Source organism: Hipposideros armiger, unplaced genomic scaffold (assembly GCF_001890085.2).
Source record: "Hipposideros armiger isolate ML-2016 unplaced genomic scaffold, ASM189008v1 scaffold_1115, whole genome shotgun sequence".
Lineage (NCBI taxonomy): Eukaryota > Metazoa > Chordata > Mammalia > Chiroptera > Hipposideridae > Hipposideros > Hipposideros armiger.
Window position 1 is genome coordinate 369227 of NW_017732465.1, and position 8653 is coordinate 377879.

The following is an 8653-nucleotide window of genomic DNA, read 5'->3' on the forward strand; positions in this document are numbered from 1 at the left end:
TTGTACATCTTCAGGGATTAAAGGAAGGTAGAAAATGAAAATGAGATCTCCTGCTACAGTTGTGTCACTTCCATACTACTGAGAACAGCAGAGCAACATAAGAAAGCAAAGCTGTAGTGTCACACACTAAAGATTTGCTGAGCTTCTTAAATCTCTGGGCTAGTCGATGAGAAAGACAATCTAGATCAAGAGGTTTTTTTTTTTAGTCTCTCAAGGCTTGCTTCATAAAATAAATCATCGACCAACTATTGAGATCTTCCAGAATTGAGTATCATGAATGTCTTTGTCTCATTTACTTCTCAAACCTACCCTATGAAGTAGGAATTATCATCATTACTACTAAGAAATTGAATCAGTAATCAAAAAACTCCCAAACAACAAAAGTTCCAGACTGAATGGTTTCTCAGGTGAATTTTACTAAACATTCAAAGAAAAATTAACACCTATTATTCTCAAACTCTTTCCAAAAGTTCAAGAGGAGGGATGGCTCCGGGGCTCTGTCTCTGAAGCCACCATTACACTGATTTCAAAATGAGACAAAGACATTACTATAAGCTGATATCCCCGTTGAACATGGATGCAAAAATTCTCAACAAAATATTAGCACACCAAATTCAGCAATACGTTAAAAAGATTATACACCATGATCAAATGGGATTTATTCTTAGGATGCAAGTTTTATTCAATATACACAAATAAATTAACATGATATACTACATTAACAAAAGGTAGTGAAGTCTCTATCACTGTTCTTGGTAATGGTTTTTGTTTGTTTGATATATCTATGGGTAAGTGAAACAAAATAAAAAATAAACAAATGAAACTGCATCAAACTAGAAAGTTTTTGCACAGCAAATGAAACCATCAACAAAGCAAAAAGACGTCCTACTGAGTGGGAGAAAATATTCGCCAATGATACATCTGATAAGGGCTTAATACCCAAAGTATGTAAAGAGCTCATACAACTTAAAAAAAACAACAACAACCCAAACAATCCATTTTAAAAAAACAGTAGAAGACCTGAATAGACATTTCTACAAAGAGGACATACAGATGGACAATAGACATGTGAAAAGATGTTCAACATCATTAATCATCAGAGAAATGCAAATTAAAACCACAATGAGCTATCACCTCACATGTGTCAGGGTGGTTATCATCATTAAATTGAAAAACAATAAATGTTGGGGAGGATGTGGAGAAAAAGGAACTCTCATACACTGTTGGTGGGACTGCAAATTGGTGCAGCCGCTGTGGAAAGAATTCCACTTCTGGGTATTTATGTGAAAAAATTGAAAACACTAATGTGAAAAGACGTATGCACCCCTTTGTTCACTGCAGCGATGTTTATTATAGTCTAGATATGGAAGCAACAAAAATGCCTATTAACAAACAATTGGATAAAGAAGTAGTGGTACATATATACAATGGAATATAACTCAAGCATAAAAAAATAATGAAATCTTACCACTTGTGACAACATGGATGGCCCTAGAGGATATAATGCTAAGTGAAATAAGTCAGATAGAGTGAGGCAAATACTATATGATCTCACTTACATGTGGAGTCTAAAGAACAGAATAAACAAAAACAAAAAATAAAACAAAAAAGAAGCAGACTCATAGATACAGAGAACAAATTGATGGTTAACAGATGGAAGGAGGTTTGTGGGGCTGGGTGAAAAAAGATGAAGGCACTGGAAGTATAAATTGGTAATTACTAGTCACAGGAATGTACAGGATAGTATAGGTATTGTAGTCAATAATATTGTAATAACTATGTGTAGTGCCAGTTGGGTACTAGGCTTATCAGGAGGATCACTTCATATATAAACATCTAACAATTATACTATACAACTGAAACTAATATAAAGAAATATTGAATGTCAACTATAATTGAAAAGAAAGAACTATGAAGTATCTGAGATTTTACAAGGCTTACAAACTAACAAATTAACCAACCAGTTTTACGAATATTTTCAAAAAACATTAAACCCATAGGCCAGAATCAAAGAACTTTACCATTCATGGTACAGCAAATTGTATAAACATCAGCATATTTGTGTGAGCTCTCTTTGTCCCCAAGTACCATGGGGTGAGTGACTGGGCCCAGATAGATGCCTGCTCACACAGTAGGTTGCTGTATAGAACAGTGTCCCTGAGCTTAGGGAACCCAAATGTTTTATAATGGGAAGTAAGCATGCCTTGGTTTTGTTCTGGAGGAAGACATGATCCTATTTATGCTGGAGATTAAACATGCCTACCCTTTGCCATGGAAGGGGCAAAATATCTATCTTCTAAGACTGTAAAAACCAAAACGAAAACAAAAAAACTTGCCCGTTTCTCCAGAGGGAGACACTATTCCCTCTTTCCAGGATAACTGCTATATAACTATCCTTTAAAAGGAATTCTAGAACAAAAGACCATTTCTTGCTAGTAAGACACACAAAAATGTGACAGATGAATGGAAAATAACTCTCAACAGGGTCTCTTTCACTCACTATTGGAATGCACAAACCTCTCTTAGTTCCACTGAATATTCTTATATTGATCCACTGTGTTTTCTGGTGATTATTCACTGCCTATTTGGGGGTACTGTCTATGAGCATTTTGAGATTGCCAGGCCTGCCATTTGTACTACTACTTCCCTCTCCTTTTTCCCATATAGATGCCAAAGGCACTCAGGCTGTGTGATTTTTGGTATTTAGGGGTATTTAGAGGTGTTTTATTATCTCAATATGTTATAAATGTTATGCTTTTGGTTTTGACATCTAGTTCTCTATCTAGCCTGAACCCATGCTGGCATCACCACAGTCCATCTTCCCAAAATAACTCTGTCTTTTAAAGAAAGTTTGCTAAGCCTAATTTTATTTTTTTGAAGTCCTCATTTTGAACATCAACTTTGCTATAATATGGTTGTACTCTAAGATCCTCCAGAGCTGCATAGGGATGTTTGCCTCTTTTTTCCTCCCCCCAAAACAATGGTAATAAGTTGTTCTCATAGTTTAAGTGGGGGGCAGAGGGTGTGTCAATCTTTTTTCTCTCTTTTCTTACCATAAAGTTATATATATTTCCCTTGTTATTATTTGTGTATCCCATCCAACAGCAATTTCTCTTACCCTATTTTTAACTATGTGGTCCAAAGACTAGTAAATCAGACAAATGAGCTTATTTAAAATGTGTGCAGAGGATGCAAAGTAAAAATAACTATGCTCTGAGATTTGTCATAATCCTAGAAGATTCTGTTGATATTGTGATATTTTGGCATTATATGGACAGGATTACAGAAGTTTCAATCCTATTTTCTATTTATTATTTTTTATTTAAGCATAGTTGGTATACACTACTATATTAATTATAACAGTTTCAGGTGTACAATATAGTGATTCAACATTTTATATCTTACAATGTGATCATACCACTAATTCTAGTAATCATCTGTCACCATGCAAACTTATCATATAAGCTCTATTTAAGACAACGAAATATCATTGAATTTCAACATTTCCTCACCATTTTACCCAGTATAGAGAAAATAGAATACATTAGGAATAGCATTGCCAATATAACTTATCTCCAAATTTATTTTTTCCTGTGAACTCTCAGCACCGGAGGCTTAGTATTTTATAACATATAGTATTGCTCATAAGCATTGGAAAATTCCAAGTTTATCTGGCCTTTATTTAATGTTTTGGAATTCAGCAAAATCTGGTGAGCCTTTATCCATATCCAGCATCAGTAGATCAGAGGAATATCAAGATTATATAATTTCTACCTGTCAAATGAGAAAAGTGAAATATTCTAATATAGTAGAAAGACAGAGAAAAGATATTTCCCCTGGGTGATCCTATTCAATAAATTAAAAGAAAAAAATACAGGTTCATAGAAGATTCTGAGAGGCGTTGACATTGAGGGAGTGAGAAGAATTTTTTTCAAAGTACATTTCCCCCAAGACCTCTACTTAAGCAAGGAGACTGATACAGATCCCTCCCCAAACCTCAGCACACACACAAAGTATACCTTAGTCTCCAACAGGTTTTCTCTCCCCCCAAAATGTACAGTTTAATAGGAAAAATAAGAAGTCACTTGTGACAATTAGAATGTTGAGCAAACTAGCATAGAATAAATGCATAAATTGTGTAGTGAGGTATATAGTACAAGAAGAGTTAATGGCCTCTCCATGGGGAGGGGTAAGGGGCCACTGAAGAAAACTGCTCATACACCCTCTTAGGCTTTTTTGCTGTCCTATCAACTAGGATTAAACACTCGTATAAACACTGATGACTCAATAAAATTAGCTAATTAAAGCATATTTCTGAAGTCATTGATTTGTATACACTGATATTTGTTATAGATTCTTTCCACCTCCTCTACTCATGCTTACAATAAATTAACTGCAAAAATGATAAAGTATTACAAGAAAAGGTAAGCTTGATATTGACTGAAAATATCAAATATAAATCAACCAAGAAAGGAATAAGAAAATTAAAATTTGAACTGTATAAAATTATATGAATATGTAGAATACAACCAATGGCAGAAGCAATATGTAGGACCTAACCAGTAGGAATTAAGGGATTTCATAATCTTTATGAGAGCATTAATAAAAATATAAAAGACTTTATGCACCTTAATATCCCTAAGAGCTTCAGAATGCTTTTCCTCTCTCCCCTCTTTTTCTCCTCCCACCGCTCCTTAATCTTTCTCCTCTTCCTTCTCCTCCTTTGATTTGAATAAAAATATATGACTTTAGTAAATATTCAGATTTACAAGACAGATATTGAGTGACTCAATTATTTTTCCAAAGAGATATAGATGACAGATAAATGAATATAGGACAATAAGAAATGATCTACATCAATAGCAAAAAAACCCATCTAGGCTAACAGATTAAACGGAGTTAAACAGTGTTCAGTTGAGAGATGTATTTTAATGTGTCTCATTTCAACAGAAGTCACATCCCAAGGCGTCCTGAAACTATATATTTGTATAACCTAAACAGATGACTCTGTGGTGAAAGGACTTGCTGTGAATCCAAGAACTTGGCCTCAATTTTCTTTGGAGATAGTAGAAAAATAATTCCCAATGGTACAAGGTCAACTAACTGGTGGACAAAAATGCCAAGGGCCCTTTGATGTCAATGTATGGTTGGGAACTGTGTCACCGAAATCTTAGACTAGACTATCTCTTGTTTTCGAGAGGAGAATTTATGGGGAACTTTGAATCTAATAGTAAATTCTTAAAAGTAAATTGAGCATGGTAAAATTGTTATTGAAAAATGGAAATCCTCCCTTTCCTCCAAAAATCAGTCAAGTTCTCACAGTACAGTTTTCTCTTTCAATTCATAAAAGACTTCCCAGAATGGGAAATATTGTTTTGGGAATTATATAAGGAAAGCAGTCAGGTAAACTTTTGAAGTCCTAGTGTAAGAGAAGTCTCAGTAATGTACTTTCGAAGGACATAGATAAAGAGGTTATTTTGAAACACTAGAAAATCTAGTCTTGGTTATGGAAATAAGAACTATCAGGAAATTTGTTCATACACACAAAAAGACTCATTAGCTGAAAAGAACACATGTTATACCAGTGTTTCTGAAAACTCTTCTATATCTGACAACCTTTCACACATTTGGGGGCAGAATCTGATTCAGAAAACTCGATTGTATTTCTAAAGAAATGTGAAGATAAGCAGAAAAAAATAACCACTAATATTAGCTAAAAAAGACAGTAAGTATTTTTCTTACTAAGCTAACTAACATAACCAATTCATTAAATAATTACTCTTAAAATCAAATAAATAAACATAGGCCTCCTTGTCAAGTATAGTGGGTAAAAATAATAATGATAACAGGTAAATTCCTCACATTCTCAAATTGTTTTGGTGTTGCAATTCAGCTATACATGTGGAGAGAAAATATTATGTGGACACATCATATGCACTGTTCTCCCATCTTAATACACTTACTTACATATGTCATAGAAGGGCTGTAGGGTTAAAGGAGGATGTGACATGTGCTAATACAACAACCAAGGAGCCTGTACAGACTGGAGTTTAGTGTGAATGAACAGTTTGTCAATATCTTCAGGTCTCCAGTGAGCAACAAGAATGGCTCTCAGGATATTGCAACTCTGTCTGTTTCCCCCAGAGATCATAACTGGGCTATGAATTTTTATAGCAGGAATGTCTTCCTGCCATAGACAGAGACTGACAAAAAGTTTAGTTAAATTCATGCCCGTAGACTCTCAGAACAGTATGAGTAGTGTGCATGGCTATCACTTAAATATGTAGTGTTTGTGCTTCTTTTACTTTCTGTTTTTAAAATAAATTTTTACTGTAGTTAAATTTCACTGGTTATGGCTTCTAAAATATGGCATATTTCTGAGGATTGCGCAGCCTACTGGTTTTCTGCCCGTGACATGATATACACTTTGGGGAATTCAAGAAGCCAATTGAGGTGAGTAAAGGTGATTTATAAATCGAAAGCACATGATAGCAGAAGATGTGAACTAAAGGTATTCCTTGATCTGTGGAAAGCTAATTGGGCACATTTCAGGCCAGGTCTCTGAAGGCACAGCTCATGAACTCTGTCTTTTTGACACTGTGCTCCTTATGGACACTCAATAGGGGACTGGCTGATGCTAGGGAAATCCCCACCAAGGTGGCCTTTCCATGACACTGCAGATTTACCTCAGGAAGGAGAGAGGAGGGACAGGAAAAAGTCGGAAGAGATTCCAGGCAGCTAGCTGCTTTACAGAGTCCTATTTGTCTTATCTAATTTATCTGAAATTGAAGAGTCTGTCTCTAAAGGCTACCCTGCTTCACAAAATGTCAAGGGACTTTTGTCTGTCTCAAACATACCAGAGTTTTGTTAGGCCTTATTTGTTACTGGTTGTTGTAGAAACGAATGTGAGGTTTTTTTTAGTAGGGGTCTAGTATTTGATATGAAAGACTAAGTGCAGGATACAGGACCTAAATATTCCGGAATAACCCATGTTTGCCATTGATGTTTAAACATTTTAATGATAATTTTGAATGGATTCAATTGTTATCTAAATTTCATAAATCACTCTCAATTATTCATGTTAATGATTCTAGGTAAAATAAAATATATTGCATTGGCTTCACACTTTTAAAGAATGAAATATCAAGGAAAGAAAGATATTGTAGATATTCACAATGTTGTATGTGAGAAAGTTTTTGAGTGACTTCGCAAATTCAGATCAATAGATTGAGGAAGCAACATAGTGGGTTATCTTTACATGGAAACTTGAAACTAGGATTTGTGGGAATAATATTTTTCAGAAGGGCATGGTGGAGTCTAGTCCTAGAAATCTTCCTGAATGACATGGCCATGTGTTGAAAGTTTAGACATTTATAATCCAAAATAGAGGGAATTTCACTAGGCAATCTCTCCAGGTCTTCTGCAATTTTGAGGGTGTGATTCCATTTCATAAAATCTGTAGGAGAACCTCCTTTATCATTGTGTGAGTGTTATAAAATGTATGGTTTTCTATGAGTTAGCTCATCAAAGACAATATATGAGAAAAGGACTCAAAAATATCCTGTACAACTCTACAAAAACTTCCTTTAACAGACCTTTAATTTTCAGAAATGATACTCTGAAGAAATTTTAAATATTAACTTTCTGTATTTTAAAAATATTATCAAGGGCCGGCCAAGTGGCTCAGTTGGTTAAAAGCTCACTCAAGAGTGTGAGCACTGAGCAATAGGGTCGCCAGTTCAATTCCTGGCCCAAGCTGAGCTGGCTCAGCTTAAAAAAATAAAAACATAAAAAATAAATAAAATATTATCAAGACAAGAACTGTTACTATACACTTATGTGTAACTAGAGAGCATGGGGGAGTTAAGGACTTTAAGGATACTCTGAAATAATTAACATATCTACTGATTTTTTTTTGTATTTTTGTAAGCACTGAATTGACTCACTAACTTTTAAACATCTACAAATAATTTATTCAGATTATAGTCTTTTGATTCATAAAGTCAATATATAATCATAGATATTTAGAGATAGATGGGATGTTAATAGTCACTTAGTCTAATTTGTTCATTTTATCAGGTAAGGAAACAGAGGCAGGACACAAGTGACTTTACTCTGGCTCATACCTCCATACCATGATGTAGGTAAAGCAAGAATGCCAGTCTATAAACTTATAGGCAGGTCCTCTTGTCTACGCTGCACTAGGGTATATGTACTTGTGTAGTTTTAAAACTTTACAGATGTTTCATTGTAAATTAGTGTTCAGGTGTTTTAAATGATAACCTATAATAGGAAACCATACAAAACTGAGTTGTAGACATTCTATTTTAAAATGTTAGGTATTCTTTTACTTTTTCTTATTCATTAGAATTTTTTCTTCAATAGGGAATGAACTGGAATATCCTACACTGTAATTCAAAAAAACAGAGTTTCAAAAAAATAGAATATTTAAGTTGGGATAATTCTTTTGCATGCGATTAAATTTTAATTAATGTCTTTGACTTGGATCCCAACAGCTGTAAAATAATGTTCTTAGCTAAGACAAAATAACATCCCACAGAATGACAAAGACTCAAATTAAATCAAAGAAGCTTTCCTTAAAAAAAATACACACACACACACACACACACATACACACACACACACACACACA